Source organism: Anopheles coluzzii, chromosome 2 (genome assembly GCF_943734685.1).
Source record: "Anopheles coluzzii chromosome 2, AcolN3, whole genome shotgun sequence".
NCBI classification, from domain to species: Eukaryota; Metazoa; Arthropoda; class Insecta; order Diptera; family Culicidae; genus Anopheles; species Anopheles coluzzii.
In genome coordinates this window covers 44,318,717-44,341,212 of record NC_064670.1, presented here as the reverse complement: position 1 = coordinate 44,341,212, position 22,496 = coordinate 44,318,717, and the positions used below count along the sequence as shown (strand labels likewise).

The window sequence follows — 22,496 nt, the reverse complement described above, 5'->3', positions numbered from 1 at the left end:
GAAATTGCGCACTGTTTCTGGGGCTAATTTACATTGTTTTTTCCCTACCTCGTTCACAGTGTTTTTTTGTTTTGTTAAAAAGAGCAAGAGGTAGAGAAAATCTCATGATTTGTTCATCCTAATCATACTATACCACGTCCCTTTCGCAAGATTTTGTTAAATTTTCTATGTAACTGTAGAAGTGCTGAGTGAAAGTACACAACTCTTGAATATGTAACATGGTATTATAAACAGGCTTCTTCTTTCACCTGCAGTCAATCAAACGTGAACAAAACATAAACGTTTTAGAAGCTGTCAATGAGATGTAGCTTTTATTTTGGAGATGCTAAACAATCACGCACTTGTCTCCGTGTTTAGCAAAAGAGTAAGTGTTGCGAAAGCAACTTCGTTGATAGTCTTAACATTATTAAACTTCGGAACAATCGCTTTTTAACGAATAAAGTTGTATCCACTGTGTAGTAAAAAAGCGGTCTTTCGTTCGATGACTGTTTAAACAGTTTGTTTTTCCTACGCTAGGTGTATATGTGTCCTTTCTTCCCGCAATGACTGTTGCCCCATCGCGTTACGTATCGAAACCTTACCCTTTTCCCAATCTTCAAAAATTCGAAGATCGACCATGATAACTGAGGTGTCCAAACCTATCTTATGTCATTGACTTGTTTGTTTTTGTTAAGGTGTGTCATAAAAAAGGCACACAATGGATTAGAGAACTGGCGACTGGTAGCATTTCCTACCTAGTCGCTGGTTGCGTGCTCAGATTGCCTCGGATATACAATCATGAAAAATGAGGTGAAGAAAGTGAAATTTAGTATAATGGCCTCTGACCATGCGAAATGCATGACAGAGATAGACGAGACAGATATGCGACGATGCACTAACCACTGGGCGCCTCCATTGCTGCTGAAGGATATAAACAGGCTATATAAACATGAGAAACGTGAAGAAGGAATAATTTATACAAACTACTTTAGTTGTTTTTTTCATTTCTATGTAGTAGTCTGGCAAAACTAGCAGCATACCATTCATTTCTGTAAACAAGTTTTTGCTATTGCTTTTGCTGGTGCTGTGACAGGTATTATATAGTAAAGTCGGTTTCTCATTGCTCTAGTACCGTATTGCTCCCAATTACGGACACTTGAGACACTTTTGGTACGGGATATTTTCTAACTCATTAGATAACTTTCCACGGACGATTGTTTGATTGATGGCGAATCTTTCCCCTTCCACCGTCAAAAAAAGATTCGTGAACCGTTTTGCGTTTCCATGACACGATTCTTCTGTGGATTAGAAAATGGCGATTTTATGAAAGTATACTCATAAACACTTGTTTTTACCGTATGGAAATCACTAAATACCTTTAAACGAATGTTCTCCCACGCACAGGGATCCCAAAAATAAGTTGAAATACCAAAATACACATTTTTCTTTGCACCTGTCAATAGATTAAAAGCATAGATTCGTGCCATCCAGCCTGCCGTGGATGGCAAAAATTGCACGAAAAAGATTCAACGAACTCTGTTCAAGTTTCCGTGGCCATGAGAGACGGTGATTTTGACAGGAGTTTTGAACCAGAAATCGTTCCGCCGAAAAAGTTTAATCAAATTTAATCGGCTAAGGTCTGGATATCCAATTCTAAGGGTCAGGGTCTTCCTGGACCGGCAGAACAACGATTCTATACGTGCGATTTTGTTTCTTGTACTTATAGATGTGTTGAACTAAAGTATTGCTACGCGATTCAACGATCATTCCCGTACGGTCATTAAAGTATTTGTCACATCTCTCTTCAACTATCGTTGTTTTATTATTACCACTGTATCTTTGTTCTTATTATTATCACAGTATATTTTTTGCAATTAAGCACTACTTACTACTGTTATTCGGAAATCGAAACTTGTGAAAAAATCTAGCTTGGCCCAACTTGCTAATACTCTTGTTAAACCGGTCTGATGGTACAGTCGTCAACTCGTACGACTTAACAAAATGCCCGTCATTGGTTTAAGTCTCGAATGAAACGTTCCCCCATACGTAGGACTGACTATCCAGCTATGGTAATAAATAAGTCACTGAAAGCCGAGCCCACTTGTGGTACAGGCAGACCTTGACTGCCAGCGGTTGTTGTGTAAAGAAAAAGAAGATGAAAACATTCTGGTTCGAATCCCGGAGCGAATGAAATACGTGTTTTTAATAAAAATCATCGCATAGTTTGATGAAACACAGTAATTTTCAGGTTGATAACTACACTGGTGGACATAAAAATAGGAACTTTTTTCTGTGACCGAAAGACATAGTTCTTGTCAGAAATATTTGGTAGCCCTGAAAAGGACTGTTTAAGTGGTTGTTGGGAGGAGGTGTTGCGGTGTTCCACTGAGCGAAAACACATTCTAACGGTCAATCTGGTGACCGTTATTCGCTATCACTTCCTGACAGCGTTTGGCCATATCGCCGATGAGATTACGGCATTCGCTTCTGTCTATGCGTTCCCACATAAACTTGCAGCGTGTCCATAGATCATCGGCTGAACGTGCAGGCTGGTTCTTAAGCTGACGCTTGAGAGTTGACCACAGATTTTCAATCGGGTTGAGGTCAGGACTCAACGCAGGCCACGGTAGAACTTGCACATCCTGGTTTGCCAAATAACATTTAACTGTTCGCGATGTGTGCTTAGAGTCGTTATCATGCTGAAAGATGTAATGCTCTTCGTCTCCGAATTGTTGTCGGGCGTATGGCAACATCTCACGACTAAGTATTTTTCTATACCCTTCCGAGTTCAGTGTCCCGTTGATACGGAACAAAGGACCCGTGCCGTGCCAGGAGAAGCAACCCCACACCATTAGGTGGCCGCCTCCGTGACTAAGGGTTTTTATCGTATTTTTCGGATGATACGCCTGATTAGGAAAGCGCCAGACGTATTTAATACCGTCCGAACCATCCAGATTGATTCTGGACTCATAAGAAAAAATGATTTTGCTCCACCAAAAGATGGATGCAGCTAAATGTTCTTCGGCAAACCGAATGCGCGCTTCTACGTGGTGCGGCTGCAGCTTACGAACCTTCCTCGGTCTCCGGGCACAGAACCCAGCGGCGTGTAAACGGCGAGACACCGTTTTCGCCGAAACTTGCAAACCAAGCTCCTGCTTGATACGAGTGCAAGTTTTGAAAGGATCCGCCCTGATCATCTCAACAATCCGCGCGTCAACGTCGGCCGTTGTTTTTCGCGGACGACCTGTCGATTTACCCGTAGCCTCGCTACGAATGGCGTTGTCAACAAACGTCCGCGAACGGCCGAACGCCTTGCAGATTGTCTTGATTGGCACGTTCTCACGATACAGCCCCTGAATGTGTTTTCGCTCCTCTGGTGTGCAGTGCTTTCCGCGACCCATGATGATTTTGTGGAATTTTTAAATAGCAACCTTTCACCTTGACCACTGATGGAAGAATGAAGCGCAACACGGTTTGGCCCTCCTTTTATACTGCTGCAAAACGCTGCCGGCACTCAAAACTCAGATAAGTAGCGCACCAAAAATGAGAGTATAAAAGGCAAAATTCGGCTATTAAAAATTCAGTACGCCTCGAACTGTTGGCGATGACACACCTAGTGTATGCAAAAAAACACAAAAAAAATTTTTTCCTATTTTAATGTCCACCAGTGTACCTCTACCATAAATTCCGATGTACTTCAATCTGGATCAGATTTGTAGAAATTATAGAGGAAATAACACTGGCGGTGGCTTTTAGCAAAACTGATATGAATGCCTCCGGTCGTGATCTGAACGACGTAATGTATGTATTTATCATAATCAGGGCCAACTAGATGTCAGACATATTATTAATTGATTCTAATGTATCATGCCAAGCGTCTGAAAATTTAAAAGCGAAATTAAATAAAAGCTTCCTAAATGTCTAGAGTTTGAAGCTGTCCGTTGTTTGAATCATAACGGTATACCGTTTAAATAATAAAATAAGGTGTTACATTAGTGGTATTCGTAATAATATTAGATTAGTCAATAAGCTCTTCCACTCTTCCATGCACAAAGGCCGCTCGCTGTTACAACTGCAGCACGTTACGGGCAAATAACAAAGAAAGCGTTCGTCTTGTTGTCGAATTCAATGTGGTATGAGCTACGACCACTTTCTAAACCACATATCACCCACATCTTCTTTTTTTTAAGAAACCAAACACGTGTACACAAACAGCATAACCAAGCTGTGCCGATAGCCACTCGCCGCCCCAGGGTCGCTTGCTTTTACAGCTGACTTCTTCGTTCATAATCGAAGGGTTGATTGAGTTGGTTTATGTGCGTTATAATAACGGAAGCTTGGTCAATGTTATGTTTGTTACTTCTGATTTCCGGTTAACTCAGCGTCACATGGTCCTTTTATAGTTGTGGTAGCGAGCAAAACCTGAAGTAGTGCCTATTGGGTTAAACCATGAAATAGCACCTCGCTTACTGCGACTTGACTTGGGTTTTATACCACGGGGTGGGATAGGGAACAGGAAAGGGGGAGGTAGCTAGAAATTGATGGTAAAATTGTGAAATCTTGTTATGTGCGTGAAAGAAAGTTGAATTAAAATCACCTTCAAACCACAGTTCGAACGACTAGAGTTTGGAAGAAATTGAACTCTTTGAATCCCAGTGCAAAGAATTGACACTTTTCTTAGCTAGCATTAGGTACCGACTGTCAATGGCAGTTTCGATTCCCTTTGGGTGACATTTTTATCAGTTTTGTTGTTCAATACGAAATGTTCGTTTTCTTCACCACATATGACGATGCAATAAAACGTGCCATGGTTCAACTCTAAGTGCACTGAGGAAGGATTTATGTTTGTGTGCGACACAAAATTCGGTAAAGAAGCACTCCGATGTTAGCGTTGCACAGGTACGAGTGTTTTCCAGTGGTTTCCCATATCGCACCGTCTGGCACTCGTGTGCTTGTATGTGAGTGTGTTCAATCATCCGTAACGTTGCCGAGCTCATAATCATCAGTTGATGGCTTCCGGTGAGAAATTGGTGCAACGTTTTGAGACACAAAAGAAAGCACCCACAAACGTCTGCAACCATTAAAAGTATGTTGTTTTTCTCACTTATTTTTGTTCATGTCTTTAACATCTTTGCCCTATCCCGCCTGTGGTCTTCCATCAATTACAGTTGGTGGTTTTGGTCTGCAACCGTGGTTCCAATTATTGAAATGCCATTTTTAATTTCAATTGCTTTTCGATGTTCACATTCTTTGCTGTTCTCTTTTTGTTCAACCATTTCTTCATTGCACAACCAAAACGTGTTGTTTATCTTCCTTTCTTTTTCTACACCACCACGCGCCGCCACGCATCTACGACGATCAAAATAGCATTGAAAGAAACAAAACATTATTGAAAGTTTTGCATTTTTTGCTCTTCACTGTGTTCAATTGAAAAAAATGCTTGAAATCATTGGTGATTCTTTTGTACAAGTCGAATGAAATTTATCTTTTTAAATATAGTTCGACATTGGGGGCTTTTACGGTACTAGCCAGCTGTTTAACATGGAGTTTCGATACCAGCCTGTACCATACACAAAACTAGCTTCAGACTTTCATCCTGGATTATTGCATTAATAATGATGTTTTTTTGCTGAAGAATGCATATTGTATCAACAAAGGTTAAACTATGTTTGAATCAATATTTTAGAATGTATAACTAATTTTAAACAGAAAACAAAACAATTTTAAAATCCATCTTTGTTTGAATACATTTTCTGAAATTCAATAAGACTGACAGTAGCTGTAACATGAATAGAACCTGGATGAATAATATTGCTGGACTGACAGGCTGAAAATTTCTGCTTTCTGGCTTAAAATATACAAGGGCCATTCTTTTTAAATTAAGGTTCGATATGCCGGTTACCAGAAAATTCTTCGACAACATTCAATAAGCAATGGACTAACAAGCATAATGATCATGACCAAATGGCTGTTTATGAATCAAAAAATCTTCGAGACTTAGATCATGGCAGCAACCACAAATATATCTCATCACCTTAAAAAGATGTTCGACGCTTGAACGTAATCCTAGAATCAATTCCTTTGTACGTGCAAGGACGCAAAATCGGAGTTTGAAACGAAATAAAAAAATAAGATGAATAGTATTTATCTAAAACGATTCAATATATCATGCTTAAGCGGCACTACAAATCAACAGTTGATTTTCGATACAGTAAATAAATTGAATAGATATCGGTTTCAATCCACTTCCATCCACCTTCCTTCACACGCGAAGAACCTTTAACCTTTCGACCGATATCATGACCGATGGTTTGTGGTCATGAAATGAAATTATCAACGGAAGTATCAATAAAATACCTCACACCAATACACCTTACTCATACTCCAGCCTTCTTTCATCGCCCAGTTAACGATGCCAACCAATTTGTGTCAATAAATCGCAAACACATTGCTTGCCGTTTCGGTCTCGTAAGTGTAGGCAGCAAAAAGTTCAACCTTCAGAGGATTGATAAAAAAGAACAAGCAAAGTGAGCAAGTGAGTATGTTTGTTTGCGTTCTGTTTTATACTATCACTTCGTATTCTGGCCATAATGTTCATAGGGTAAGGCTTCACGTCAGTTTCGATAAAAACACACAGCAGGTCTCACGTGTTCCTATTCAACATTCAATGACTGTGAGATTACATGAAATTTGGGAGAGCTAGACATTTCTCTCTCGCTTCAAATTCACTGAGAATATATTATAGTGTGATAAAGAGAGAAATGAACAATAGTGAGAGGGGAACCGGAAAATGATAGGCTCAAAAAAAAAAGTCAGATTATTGGAAATATTGGCGAAAATTACTTTACGTCATCGAGATAGAGGAGAAAGATGATGTTGCTGCGTGGGGATGGACTTTGTGGTTCATGTATTAAACTACGTTTGAGAGTATAAGGGTGAGGATTCCATTACAAAGAAGTGAAAACTCATCGATCATCATAGAAAACCACCATCACACCCGGGTTTTGGTTTATGTGATGATGGGTTATTGTTGAAGGATTTTGAAATCCCTGTAAATAGAAAAAGTCAGTAAATTTGATATATTGGTGAAACACACTACCACACCGGTGGTCTCGACCATAAGTACGAGATTCCCAGTTATGATGCAGATTCTCTGTCATCAGATACAGAAGAGGAGTCTAATGCAGTGATTCCTTAGTCACTGGTATAAATATAATATTCCAAATAATTGGCATCTCATCTATTGATGCTCGTAAATTGACGATTTCATTATATTCCTTCTTATTCACATTGATTCGAACTTTGTCGTATTGTTATCATCATATCTCACATAACTGTTGATCCATCTTGGCCTTATGCCTGCTTGCCAGCTTCACCTCGAAGCGAACGGGATGAAGATAGGATGGAAATTTCGAGTCAATAAACGAAATATCTCAACCCCTTTAGGTTTGTTCGGGTCTAATAAAATCCTATTCAGTAAATCCTATAGAGTAATTGGTTCGTCCGATTTCTGTGCGACCCACTAGTAGCAAAGCCTATTTTACGCGCGCGTGTCTCAATGGTCAGAGAGGTCTGTCTGAAGACTATTTCAAGCGTGAAGTAGATGGATAGTATAGATAGCAAAAAAGTATTAAAATACCATATAAATAATTGTGATCCACTGCACAAATTCGTTTGAAGCCGTATTTTGGTCTTCTTGTGTATGGAGCATAAAGCATTTTAAGAGCTGTTGATGGTGATGGTAGTACGTGACTTCCGTATGGAGCTGGATTTCGATGTACGTGCTGTTGCGGTAGATCAGGCATTAAGAGCATCATGTTGACGATACTGGTGCTGACCGGTGGATTGTATATGTTGTTTAGTATGGTAATGTGTGTGATATTTGTATGTCCTAGTATTTTCCCAAACCTCTGATCATTTAGGATATAATACGTGATAATATGAAAAAAACTACTTGTATTATAACTAGATAAAATCCTTGTAATTGATGGTAACACCAACATATTCTTTGTCTCAAAAAGATTTTCGAGATATTAATAGATCTTCGAAAACTACTTTTTGGTGGAAAGATAAGATACGATATGATGGAAAGATAAGATGCCTTTTCGTAAAAGGTTGATTTCCGGAAAATTGCTACGGCTTCTGTGAGTTGATCTTTTTTTAAATCAAAATTCGGTTGATGCAAATGTTCAAATTCAATTAAATGTTCTCAGGAACACATTAGTTTATTTTATTTTTCGTAAGAAGGGCCTAGTTGGTCGTATCACTATTTGTAGTAATCACAAAGAATGGCATAGTGCAAAGCATTAATACTATTGTTGGGTAGCAGAGAAACAATAGAAAATAATTCAAGATTAATTTGAGAGGTAGTTTATGTTCGTGGGCTGGTCTAGTGGTACTGCTGTCAACTCGTACGACTTAACAACATGCTCGTCATTGGTCCAAGCCCCGAACAGACTGTGACCCCAAACGTTGCAATAACTATCATGCTGTGCACAGTGGGGCAAGGGCGGTTGGAAGTCAAAATAAAGTTATCGTATAAAAAAATATCGTGCTTTGTAATCTAAGCAATTAGTTTAGAAAAAAAACTTTAATATTATAACTCTGTCATTTAGACTTCATAAGTTATGACTGTTAAAAGCTGAAAATTCTTTCCAAACTTTACTTTTCCCCTCAAATTTTGTCCTTTTTTACATAATGAAATTAGGTGTAAATATGTATAGTAGGAGGATGAATAATATATCGTTGGAAAGGACATTTTATTTACTTTTAATGAAAAATAAAACAAAAATATTTCTTTCTTGTTCTAGCATCTTTTTTACTACAAACTGAAAAAATCGCTCCAAAAACAACATTTTTCAACTTTGTTATTTATTTAAAAATGTATACTTTTGAATATTTTAAATTTTTTCTCCAAACCTAATTCAACATGTTGTGAAAATTTACGACTTATCATTTAACCTCATTTTATCATTATATCATTTTATCATTTATCATTTTAAATTTAAATTAAATGTGAAAAAATGCAATAAAACATGTTTGAAGCGCACGGCGCTGCACGGTGTGCCATGCAAAAATCGTTCACCTGCATTACCGCACAAAGAACAGAACGCCCTGTACTTGGCGTTGCGGCGTGTTCAGGATTTTAGTACTTTTTGAAAAACCGCATTATTTTGTATGTGCATGCCATTTTGTAACCACTTATCTAGAAACCGTAATACATTTTTTGTATCTAACGTGGAAGGTTACAGCGTTATTGACGAAGACATAGCAAATGAACTATACGGCCTAAAAGCGGCAATAAGAGGAATTGAAAACGCTGCGTGAATTTTAAATCACAGAAAATTGACAATAGCATAAAACAAATTACTTCAAATATTTTGTTTTCTTAAAAAATGTTGACCGAGATAAAGTAGGTTGCCTAAATTATTATTTTCTTTTGCTTTTTATACAACGAATTGTCTTGCACTTGGGTGAGCACTTGAAAAATTTATGAAACCAATTTATTTTTAGTTACTTGGTTTGGTTGGATGTTTTTTTTAAATGTTGTGTTGTTGATTTGAAACGTTTTATTACTAAAACCAATACAACACATCAAATATAAAACTTAGTTGATAATGATTGTATTCACCGATCATTTCGCTGTGTATTTCACCTCATGTGGCCGCGTGGTAAGGGGGCGTCCATAAATTACGTAACGCTCAAAGGGGGGGAGGGGGTTCCCTGTAGCGTTACGGTTTGTTACATAGGGGAGAGGGGGGGTTCACATTCTGTTACGTAACGTGATACAATCCTATCACTGGTCACTGACAAATGATCGCCCACCTGGGTAAGTTTTGCACTTTTATTTCTTTATATCTTTTGATAGGGAATACGAACTTGACATTTATAAAATACCAAAGATTATACAAAACCGAATTTGTAAAAAATGTGAAATATATTTTGCATCACATGTTTTGCTAAACGAGCATTTGAGAATGCATGCTAGCCAAGGAGAAGGGAAAAAAACCTTACTTCAGAACAAAAGAATGATGATAGGTTTAAAGAAGTAATACACATACATAATGAAGATGCCATATGGAATGAAGGAGATGCCAATGTAATCGAAACAGATAGTATTCCCATCATAAACATTACTGAACAATTGAAGCCAATCTGGCAAGATGTCTAAAAATGCTCAACATATATATTATGCGTTTCTTTAATTATAAATTTTTTATCTAACTTTCCATTCATTAATTAAACATTAATTTTAATTAAACATTAATTAAAACAATTCTGCATACTGTATAAAGGAATCAAATAAAAAAATATAAACCCATATTTTTTGTATTTGTTGATGCAAAACCAAATTAAGGGGGGGGGGGGGGGGTGTTCGATCATGCGTTACGTAATTTTGGAAGGGGGGTCTCCTCCAACGTTACGTTTTGTTACGATAGGGGGGAGGGGGTCGAAAAATCCCAATTTCAGCGTTACGTAATTTATGGACGGCCCCTAAGATGAATTTTTGGGTGACAGTTCATAAAAGATTGGTCAATGCTTGCCTTGTTTTTCCCGTGGTTTCTTGGATACTTCACAGCCACACTTTCATTACTTTTCCTCAACATGAATATCTCTCTAAGTTGACGATCCCTTGAAGATTCACCGTAGAGATTTCACTATAATAACCAAGGTCTTTGAAAGAGAACAGGTCGATGCGTTTAGAGTAAAATGACAGAAAGCCATGGGAAAATGTTGACAGTTAAATTGAACATTGTTTATGTCTAGCGATTGCCGTTGCTATGGAGTGAATAAGAGTTTTGTTCAGCATTTTGCATTCATTTCCAATTAGAATATTATCAAAATTAGAAACCAACTAGAAAATTACACGGCTGATACAATCCAAGGATCTCTTTTATCATTCGTCGCCGTGTTATAAGCAAAGGACGGTTTGCATATTGTAGCAATGTGTGCCGATTGGATGTTGCATTTGACTATCAGTGTTTAATATAAAGTAAATATGATTTCTTTTACCCAGTTGGAACATATAATGTGCTTTTTTATGCCTATTAAACGGTAGTGATTCGTGGTCACGGAATGGCAAACAATAAAAAAGGTTATCAATGTTTCTGAATACACAATAGATTGCAATTACTTCTCCTTGATTATCCGGAAGTAATTGACCGCACGAAATCTATCCAATTTAATCTTCCTTATAGTAAATTTGTCCTCTTTTCCACTTGTGTTTTTTGTAAACACATTTCCATGAAACTGTCAAAAGCGAGTTCAAAATGGCAACCTAGCTACGGGCTTTGCATCGACTTGTTCTCCTTAATAGATCTTGATAATAACGATCATTTTGCTACGGACGAAGGGAATGAGGATCAAACCATTTCGCTCTTATCGCGAAGGTATTATATTAGGTATTATATAATACCTTCGCGTCGATCTTGGTCAAATCTTAATCTAATTCGTAGGTCTTTCAGAAGTACATAGCAACTAAAAATTGAATTTTATTCAGCGAATAAGTGGGCCGAAAATTTTGTATTATTGTTTACAATTTCATTTCTATGGAACTATTAAAGATTTACGAATTAACAAAACTGAACCCAAACCTCGATTCAGATATGAAAATCGCCTAATCCAGAATTACGATAAGATTGCTTTTCCGTATCAAAATCATTGCATGGCTTTTTCAAGTTACCGGATAGGACTACGGTTGATACATTTTCGTGTATCATCTAAAGGACCGGTAATAAATAAAGGTCATGTCCCGGTATGTTGTCCTTAACCAAAGAACCGGAAGAACGGATAACGTGCTCGACCATGCAAGATACCGAGACCGTTTTACAGTAATTAATTTGCCCTGATACCATCTACAGGGTACCAGGTAGGAAAGAGTAATAGAGAAAAAAAGGAAAAAGCAGGAAATACTTGACGGTTATTATTTCAGTATTGGACACGGGGAAGGTAAACAGCCTTTCTCAAGCGCTGGCGATATTACGTGAAGGTAAAAAAACGGTATTCCATAGAGGTAGGATACTGTTGGAGTTATTAGAATATAAAATACTATTAGAAAAAGTGAACAGCACACGAAAACAAAAAAAAAAAAAACTACGGGATGCAACGGGAAACAAATCTGGAAGTCTACCTGTTAAACATGTAATGTCTTGAACACGATCCATCCTTGTTAACCTTGAAAATCCTATAGAATTCTCAAATCAAGCGGTGATTGGTGCCGGTGCAGAATCAAAAAGCATCGTTGGAGGGTCGAGAAATATTTTAAATATTTAATCAGGCAGTGGAATTAGGCAGCCGTCAATTTGGGGATAAGGTGTTCATTATGGCTGAATGATAAAAAAGCCGAAAATCTCCCTTGTCATCATACCTGGTTTAGTTAGTGCTAAGGATCGAAAGAGAAAGAGATGGAAACACAGCTTAATAAGTCTGTATGCTGAATAATTTTCAGCCAATCATTGCAAAAAACTGAGCAAATTGAAGAAAAAACGGTGTGCCCTTTTTGGCTTTTGGTCTTGCACAAAAAAAAAAGAAAAGAAAAAAGATAACACGAAAAAGAATTTGCACGATGCAAACGATCAGTTTTTTTTCTTTTTCGCAACATGCAAGCTTCTTTCCGGGGTTCCAATTCTCGGAGCAGAGGAATGATAAGAAAATTCCATTTATTCCACTTTGTGAAGCATACACCTACAAAAACAGAAAAAACGTTGTAGTAAAATTATCGCAATAGTGAGATTACCGTTTCAAAGGAGTAGCAAAAAAGATTTCTGTGAATTTTGTCATTTTGTAAAACAAATTAGAAACGGCTTGCGTGTTTGAAAATTGTATCTGCACATATTTTTGGCCCTTGGCTTAAGTATCATATAGATAAAAATGGGAATCAAGTACTTTAAACTTGTGCAATTTGACCAAATCGATGCAAAACGGTCGTCAGTGAAGAAGAAATGACAACAGATTGTTTATTAGAGTAACACACAACACGAAACGAAATGTATAAGTATGTTTATTAGCAATCTCTATTTGCATTTTTTAAAATGATTTGTAATTGTCAAAAATCACAAGATGTTAAACACAAGTATAAGCATTGTTACCGAGAAATGATTCAGTCATGATGATTTTGATTACTTTGTCAAACTTCACAACACTGATTTATAATCTAGCAATTTAATGCAATATCTTTGTGAAGTAGTGTTGAAACACATCGTGAAATGGAAGTGTTGGAGGTTGAAAATAGCAAAAAAAAAAACAAAAAACTGTGTCAATGTATTATGTCAGGTTAACGTTATTGACTTGATTTTTCTTACGCACAGCTACTTTCATGCACCTTGGAACATACAGATTGACTCACGATTTTCACGAGTTTCCCGCTTACAGTATAGGACGATAATAATATTTACGGTCACGTCTTTGAATTAACTTAGTGAAAGCAAGAAACTGCGGGCAAATAGGCACAATAAGAGGAAGAAAATTATTTCTCAATGCCCTGAACAGTTTTGCTTACTGGTGTTAGAAGCTTGAAAACTTGCCACTTTAGTACATGGTTATTTGAAAATCGACCTTTCATTTGTTACTTTTTTATTATTTTTTGAGTGCTTTCCGGTAATATTAAAATGTAAACAATGATGAAAAGTTTAATTAGATTTTGTTGATAGATTTGTTCATTTGAACCAGCAAAGCTTGAATTATTTCATTGAAACAAGAGACTTATCATAAGAAAGGACATATGCTTTCATCGATTAAAATTCCAGCTATGAATGATTGCGTTATTTTCGTTGTTCAATTGTTTGAAAAAGAACTATTTGTTTATGCTCAAAAGGTCCGGTCGTAATGATTGTTGTTATCAATGATAAGCACGACAGAAGTATTTTGAATTCCTGAATTCATCGTACATCTTGCATGCATTTTTAGATTTTTATTAAGCAAGAATAATTAAGCAAGCGAAAGTTATCATTTTAAATAATTATCAAAAATTGATATTCCTAATTGTAAAATACGGGAATAATGCTTAAACTAGGCTTCTTTGGAGAATAAAAGTAAAAATGTTTACAAATGTTCATGTTGTCTACGGTTGGTATAAACTTTTGTCTCTCTACATCATCAACTTTATAGTTATACTGTATTAGGATCGCATCATTCTGTCTGTAACTATGTACACAGGCGATTTGAGGTCAGCTTTAATTATTTACGCATTTAATAATTGATTGCAATTGGTTGTACGACGGATTCAATTTATTCGCAGCCTTTCACTCCATCTATGCAGGAAGAGCTAGGCTAATGTTGGCAACTCGTGTAGTTAGGCCGTAATGCTCGCTACATGTGCTGCAGTGGATTAAACATGACTGTATGACTCAACCACTGACATTAAAATGTGTTTTTAGCACACACATAGGAGAAGGTGGGATAAAATTACACTGTTAAAGATTTTGATCTTTATTCCATTGAATAAATCACTTTGCACTGATGTTTCGACGGCAATCGAAGCTTAAACATCTGATTCAAGCAAAAAAAAATATTTGGAAGTAGAATGTAATTTATGAAAAATCAAAAAAATACATATAACCATTTCATTCTACCTAACCATTTTGCCCCACGATTTCCTATATGGTCAAATGTGCTGAAATTTGCAAGCATTGCATTAATGAGATTATGGATAAAAGTGTAATTATTGCATTGCTGGGCTTTACTATACAACTATAACAAGTGAATGATCAGCAACCAACACATGAATAGATTTTGCTGTTAAAAGAAGTGATTGTATTCTTTGTTGTCAGAAACCTCGATACAAAGCATAAAGGGATATATTCCCTGTTTAAAGTCTTACAGTGCTACTCAGTGCTTACCAGTATCTGTGTCCCTTGTGTGTGTATTTTCGTGCTAGTGCCTTAGAAAATACACGCAACGCTCGTGTAGAAATGATGGCCGTCGAATGAAGCGTAAAGCGGTGGTCTGATGCAGGAATGATGCTGCATCTGCACCTGATGGGAGCTGTAATTGCATAAATTATTCAACGCCACTGTATGCTTACAATTTTTAGTTCGCCACTAGAGCCACCGACGGAAACTGCATCCGACTTGGTTTCGCCGGATCACAAGGTTCTATAGTCGTTGACAACAGTGTCGAAAATACGACAGATTCACTTCACAGCAAGAGCACACTGATGGGTTGAAAATAACTCATTTTCACATAAGTTGAGAGAGTGTCACTTTCACTATCGATGCAAGGCGATTCGCTGCAAAGATTTATTATTCAATTAGCTTCACTGCACTGTTGTGTATCGTTTAATACTCAGTTTCACAAATTTGGCAAACCATTGATATCTTTAAAATATTTTAGTTTAAATATCATTGGAATACTATACGACAATGCTTTTCAAGAGCGTTGCCAAATTGAAATAAAACTATGGGATCTAAAAACTTTCGTTACATTGTGCAATACTATCGCTAGTAACATACTATATTAATCATTTAACTGTTCATTTACAAACCAACCTTAAGGAAAGCAATACTTCTATTAGCTATATTTTTCGTTTCTAGCAACCTAGCAAAATTACTTGCTGCCAAGGGAACAGTAATTTACCATTCCATCCCGTCGGGTTCTGGCTGATAGCGACACATAACAATTGAGTTGATAAAATGATTTTTAAATGAGTTTTTGGAAACAAAATACTCTACACAATATGATTTGATTACATGAGTTTTTCGTTTAAACGAGTGCGAAGTATTGCACTAAATGAGTGCAAAGTATACGGACATAGAGCATTTTTTTAGTTAAAAGGCTAATTGTACAAAAACAAACACCAAATGAACATCATCGGAAAAAAATACAGGACGAGAAAGGTATACAATATTTTGCATTGGTTCTCTCTTATCTTCAATTTGTAGTTGCTTTTTGCGTTTTTTTTATAACAGTTTGCACGCTAATAAAGACGATGTGTGTGCTGCAGTGCATTGAAAAGAAAAAAAAGATGCAGGCCAGATAACGATACCGGCATATCGGGGTGAATTATCACCTTTAGCAAAACGACGACCAAAAACCACCCTGGTCAAACTGCGACAGTATTCGGTCACATTTGTAGTGGTGTGTGAAGTTTAGTACTTTGTGCACACCAAACTCTACTAGGATGAAGCGATTTCAACACAGCACACCACACTGTCCACCGTGTGACATACATTCGAAACACGGGTGAAAACCTTTCTCAACGTATGCCGGATGCTGTCCAGTTCGTTGAACATAGTGCACGATGTGTGCATTCTACTCGCTGCTATTACTCGCCTACATTGTCTCTTTGCGGTTGATGTGTTTGTATTTCCTTGTGTTGGCAAGGTGTGAACGTGCTTGGTGGATGGTTTTATTTTATGTGGCACTTTTTTGTATCCCTTGCATAGAGGAAACATGCTGAAAAAAGCGATGAGGATAACCAACAACCGTAATGTTTTTAGCAGGACACTCTTTAGACCCAACGGCGCTGTCACCGTCTGAAGCTCCGCGGGCAAATGCAGGTGAAACTGTTACTATCCAGCCAAAACCTCTATAACTACGTTAAAGCAGGAAATTAAACATGGGAGCAGGATACGGACATAGTTGAAAAGGATGGAATAAAGGAATGTAAAACGGGGAAAAATGCCACAACGAGCATATACGCTTGAACGATCAGAACCGCAGCAACCAACACCAGTGGCCACACCAATGAAACAAAGTAAAAAAAGAAGGAAAACAATTTTAAAAGTTTGTTGAATAGAGTGTTCCCTGTTCCCCAATCACGCCGGTATTCGACTCGTTGGGTTGAGGAGTATTTTTTATCGCAAATATGGCACACACATACCAAGCAGCATCCCATTAAGGTTGCCAACAAAGTCTCCCCGAAAACGCTGTTATCGGTGGTTTGACAGCATTCCCGGTGTTCATGCCCTTGGTATACTGTTTCTATTGTTTCAACTGCCCGTTTGGTGCGATCGCATGTTCAAACGCACAAGCACATCTGATCTAGAGGTGAGCTATCGATGCAGATTTAACCTCTCTGTTAGCATGAATAGTGGTTGTTGCGTTGGTTCAGTGTAGTGTGTTCTTTACTTTCTGCATCAATAGACCGAGTAGCGCATCTACGGGAGTAGCTTGATTGTTTTTCGTGCTTGTTTGGGAGTATTTTTTTTGCATAGGACGTGTTCACCTTAGTTTATAGTGTTCGAGGCTATCACTGAAAACGTTCAGGGCACGATCTGCAGAACACGTTGCTTTGGTTTGCCAAATAACTTGCACGCATTAACCCCTGTTCACGTTTTGTGAGAAGAAGATGTAAATTCCGTTTTTGTTTCCTTTAGGGGTAGGAAAAACACTTAAATATGTTTTGCTTCCATATCATATAACGTCTAACACACGCTGCTAGTGAGTTGTGATTGCAGATTGAGAGAAAAGATACAATAAAACTTATACAAACAATGGACTGCATCTGTCACACGTCCACTAGTCTTTTGTGTCATAAGTGTGTATGTGTGAATGTGTGCTAAATAAATAAACATCACCAGACCATCATTGCGAAGGACGCTAAGTGCAATCGATATTGATATGAGGAGTAAAACACGAGGATAACTGGAAGTGGTACAATAGACTGAAAACATTTGTTTTCTCTCTGTCGCAGCAGATTGAAGAGAATATCAAACATTCACGTGCAAACCGGAAGATACCTTACGGTCATATACAAAACTAATCAAATATAATAATCCGTCCGAAAAATAACTTCGGAATGCATGATGCATACCAGCTTAAAAAAAGCAACCATTCTGATAAAACCGATTCTGATTAAATACCGCGTTGAGGTAGCTGCTGAATAAGCGTTGCCTAGGACTAAACGACCCCGGTGACACTGTTTCTGAGAATGTTTTCCGTCAAATCTGCTGTGGTATATCTGCGGATGCTCATTTAACACTAGTCTCTATCAGTACAAGATATTCTCATTGACCTGTGTTGCTTAACTTTTGCGCAGGGAGCAATCCTCGATGTATGTTTTGCTTATCTTAAAACGTTTTGGTTCCGGCTTTTAATTGCTGCAATTTGTTTCTGGATAAGAATGTTTCGAAATCCATTTGAGACCGTTGGACTAGTGTAGTACAGTGTAAAAATTACCCACACAGAGGTTCTGCAAGCATTTATGAGTCCCATTTCACATTCTGCCATCCACGGATAGCTTGGACCCAGTATACGATCTATTTTCCTTACCAATGTTGGTTTGAAAAATTTGTTTTGAAGACACTGGAAGCCTTATTGCTGATTCCGGGGTGAAGATGAAGAAGTCAGATGGTGGCCTGACAAGTGGGCAAGCGTATGTTTAGAGTTTCGGAAAATATCAATGTGTCAAGAGAGGCACTAAACGATCAATTGTCCGTGACCAGACACGGTAGCAGTGTGATGCAATACAACACACATAGCTTTATCACTTTCAGGAAGGATGCGTACACCCTCGAAGACTGATTGAATGCACTCACTTAGATACGTATTTCACATACACTCCTCCAAACAGATTTGGCAACACAATTGCCCAACCGGTAGGTAGGCACTCGTTGTACAATTACGCAAACACTGTGAAATCGGGCGAGCGTATATCCGGGAAACTGTGAACGTAAATCCGTCCGACATTCGGAACGTTCACACACTAACTGGCGCGTGGCTTCTCACCGGTTAGACGAGGACCTACAGCATATCGTTCAACGTGGACTATTTCTACCAGCTGACTGAGGAAGTCGACAGAATACCGATAACGAAACGAATGATTCAGGTCCCGAGCAGCCACACCAGCTACGAAAGCAAACCACGACAACAGCACGAAGATTGTATTGTTCGTTCGGTCGTTATTTCGGAGCTTTTTGGAAATAGCTGCTTGCAATTATGCAGTGAACGAAGCATGCTGTGAGTGGGTGGTTTGAACTCCAAAGACACGATTGGAAGTGAGTGTCCGCGAGCATCACATACAGTAGTAGTGACATTGATAAGATAATTGAACCTTAATTCGATTGTTTGATTCAGTACTCTTTGGTCGTCGCAACTTTAATAGTTTGCAATGAAGAATGTGTTGAATGTGTTATTAGTGATGTCATAAGAGTGGTGATATAGTATGATCCAAATATATAAATAAATAAATAGATAAAATAATATTTCCACTTCAAAACCTAAGCAATCAAAAAAGTTAATGTCTGATCTAAGCCTGATGCAAAATACCTCGTGGTGTAACATCATTTGTATGCGTCTCAACATATCAAACATAACATATCATGCTGTGTTACATCGTTCGCCAGGAAAAGGTCCGTTTACCATTTTTTACGATCAAAACATTGATGATAGACCAGTGCCGCGTACAAATGTGATCCGCGATTTTGGCGTTCATTTAGATACCAGACTATCGGTTCAGAACCACTAAGACGCAACACTATCAAACGCTTTCCATTTATTAGGCTTCTTTTTGCGTGTTGCGATAGACTTTAAGGATCCAATTCAATGTAAAAGCTCTGGTTTGTGCAATTGTCCGTCCTACTTCAGAATTTGTTCAGAACAGCAATATTCAATAGATAGGCTAAAATCGGTTCAGCGTAAGCTTACTCATTCATTGTTTTATCGTATCCCGTGGTCACGTAATTCTCTTTGTCCCCCTTACCCTACAAGGTGCTGTTATTTGGACTCAAACCTCTGCAATATAGAAGAAAGACGGCACAGTGCTTATTTATACACAAACTTATTAGTGGATTCCTGGTAAATTGAATTTTTAGGCTCCCTGTAGGATTTTAAGACCCAGGACACTATTCAATATAGAATTCAGATCGACTAATTTAGGATCCAACATGTCATGGGTTCAAACACCGAATAGTCCGCGCCACCATACGTTGGACTAACTATCCTACTATGGTAACAATAAATCAGTGAAAGTCAAGCTCATTTCACTGGTGGGTACAGATAGACATAATAGTAATAATAATAATAATAATAACTATTATTATTAAAATAATATTAATAATAATAATAATACAAGTTTTTTGATGTTTCAGTATGGCAGATCGCATGTTTTCCTTTTTCTTAAAAAATATAGTTTATTAGTAGCAGTTTTTTTAAAGCAAGTATTTCAAATTTAATTTTCTTTTCTCCTGTTTAGTAATCCGTGTCACATCGATATTGCTCGAAAAGGGATTCGGAGGTGTTGCGTACATCAGATTTCAGCTCACGTCTCATCGAGTTATATGAAAGGATACATATTCATTTGTTAGGTGATCCACACGCACATTACCTACACCAATAGGCCTTCTAGTAAAAAAGGACCTATATTTTCTACTCACACCACACACAGACAGTCAAGAAAAAATGAAAAAAAAGTTGAAAGAAACTGAAGTTGATAAAAATTTCTGAGTGCTATGTTATCAACAAAAAAAACCTTAGATTGGAAGAAACATGGTCAAACTACCAACATCATCGCATTGTACTTGTCGGGTATAAAACTAACAATTCTAAGGCTTTCTAATAGAATTCTCATAGAGCATCTTCTTTTTGAGAATGTTGAGTAGGCCATCCTAGATTATACACTATTTTCACCAATTTACCTTTTTCCATTTTGCATAAAAGTGTCGTAATCGCTCATCGACGGTGACTCATCAAACAATGTCAAAGTTGACTTACTTTCTTGTGTTTACTAGTATTTTTTTGGCCTCTTTTTATATATTTCTCTCTCGTTTTTCTCTTTGCTTCTAAAAGTCTTTCTCGCTTCATCATGCTTTCTGATTAAATGTCTGTTTCTTTGCCTGCCTTTCTCATTTTTGATATTCTTTTTAAACTTTCATTCCTTCTAAACTCCCTCAAATACACACATGCACGATTTCTACATGAAGGAGGCACACATGCTCCGTTCTGTCTCATCGACCTCTATTGCCCTCTACTCTATTGTGCAATTTTGCAATGAAGATGATGGTGATGATTCTTCTAACGTCCTCAACTTCATGGCTTCCACTTCCCTTGGCAACGTATGCCAGTTCCGCTCATGCACTCGACAATATATCCCTTTTGTTCTCACACTCACCTCTGAGCGTGTCCTCGAGCTACCTCGAATATTTGCATAATAAAATTCCTTCCATCTATTGTTATTAAACCGTGCAGGAGTGGGATCTGTGTGATCAGACTCACGGAACGTCTGAGGAATATTTGTGACTGCAAAGAAATAAGACGAAAGATCGTCAGTGTGTTGAGGTCTTGGTCAACTAACAGTCGAGGATGAGAATACGAGCATAACTGCTGTTTCGAGTATGCGAAGCTACATATAATAGAAGAAAAAGAAAACGAGAAAAAATAGACTTTTCCTGGCTCTCTGCTACATCCATCTAGCTGCATCGTAGTACGTTGCAAGAGGTCTGATCTTTGAGCGTTTCTTTTTTTTCAATTACGTATTCGTTTGGATTTGCTTGAATAGGATGCACGATTTCGTGTATACACATTTATTGTCAAATTGTTGGAGCACTAGCAACAACAAGGTACGACACTTAGACGATACTTTTATTATTTGTTGGTGTCGAGAAAAAAATTTCTTACTTGTGAATGGGAGACAAGTGAGACGATTGAGAAAGCAGTGCAGTTATGAGCAGCTTAGCATCCCGTTGGTAGTAAAATTGATGATGCTGTTGGATGTTTTATATGCGTGAAGTCTTATATCAACAATATAATTGAAAATAATTATTTTATAGTGTGTGCTGTCCCATGGTTTTCCTCCTTATACATCAACGTCTAATCAATTTACAAACAGTCTTATAGTTTGAACAAATGTGTTGCAAACACATTCTTAATATGCGAGGTTTTAAAAAAAGGGAATAAATATTTCATGTGAGATGCGCGAGTGGAATGAACAAATGAACAAAAAAATCATTTTTTAGATGACATGCTACCTATTCTATCTATAAATGAAAGCATATTTCAATAATTTAGTTACAGTGCTGTGATTGAGACTCTGGCTGTGCGTTTTGATCTCCGTTTCGATTGAATCGTCACGTGGGGGAAGGGGAGGGAGATACAGTAATGATATTGATACATTCTGCACATCATCTTTTTTTTAAGCAATGGTTTGCAGAGTGTGCCAGCATTATTTTCTTTTATTAACTTTTTGGCAGTTTTTTATTTAGGGGTTGTGCATTGTCTAAAAATTGTGGCACTGTTTAAGGGTTTAACAAGTCTTCGGAAGGTAAGCGAAAAACTTCAAACTTGATTTCCCTAGCATATCGCAACATAGCTGACGGTTCGGTAAAAAAACTTTAAACTGAGAGATGAGGGAAGAATGTTAGTTTACCTAGTAGAGATATAATTCTTCAACTCGTTAGTTTACAACTCACGTTCACGAAACAGCTACCTTAGGAATGAACAGATTGAGAAACACTCTGCTGTGAAATCCAAAGGAAAAGGTAGAAACAGAAGAACATTATTGAAGGTACAACGACTAAACTCCAACCCAATGTTTTCGATCCGTTCTTCAAGCGCTGTAGGAGTTGGGAAGGATGGCTTTCGCT

At 37.6% G+C, this 22,496-nt stretch overlaps 1 protein-coding gene across 1 annotated transcript in view; it reads right to left on the bottom strand.

Annotated features, from left to right (window-relative positions):
* The window catches only part of LOC120952022 (leucine-rich repeat and immunoglobulin-like domain-containing nogo receptor-interacting protein 1), a 63,310-nt gene extending 44,625 nt beyond the window's left edge, over window positions 1–18,685 (bottom strand). Inside the window, exons 1-2 of the mRNA XM_040371087.2 lie at window positions 18,190–18,685; window positions 14,817–15,205 (exon numbers count right to left, since the gene is read on the bottom strand). The gene's annotated coding sequence lies outside the window, so the exon portion shown is untranslated. The remainder of the gene's footprint in view (window positions 1–14,816; window positions 15,206–18,189) is intronic.
* Window positions 18,686–22,496: the final 3,811 nt, after the last annotated feature.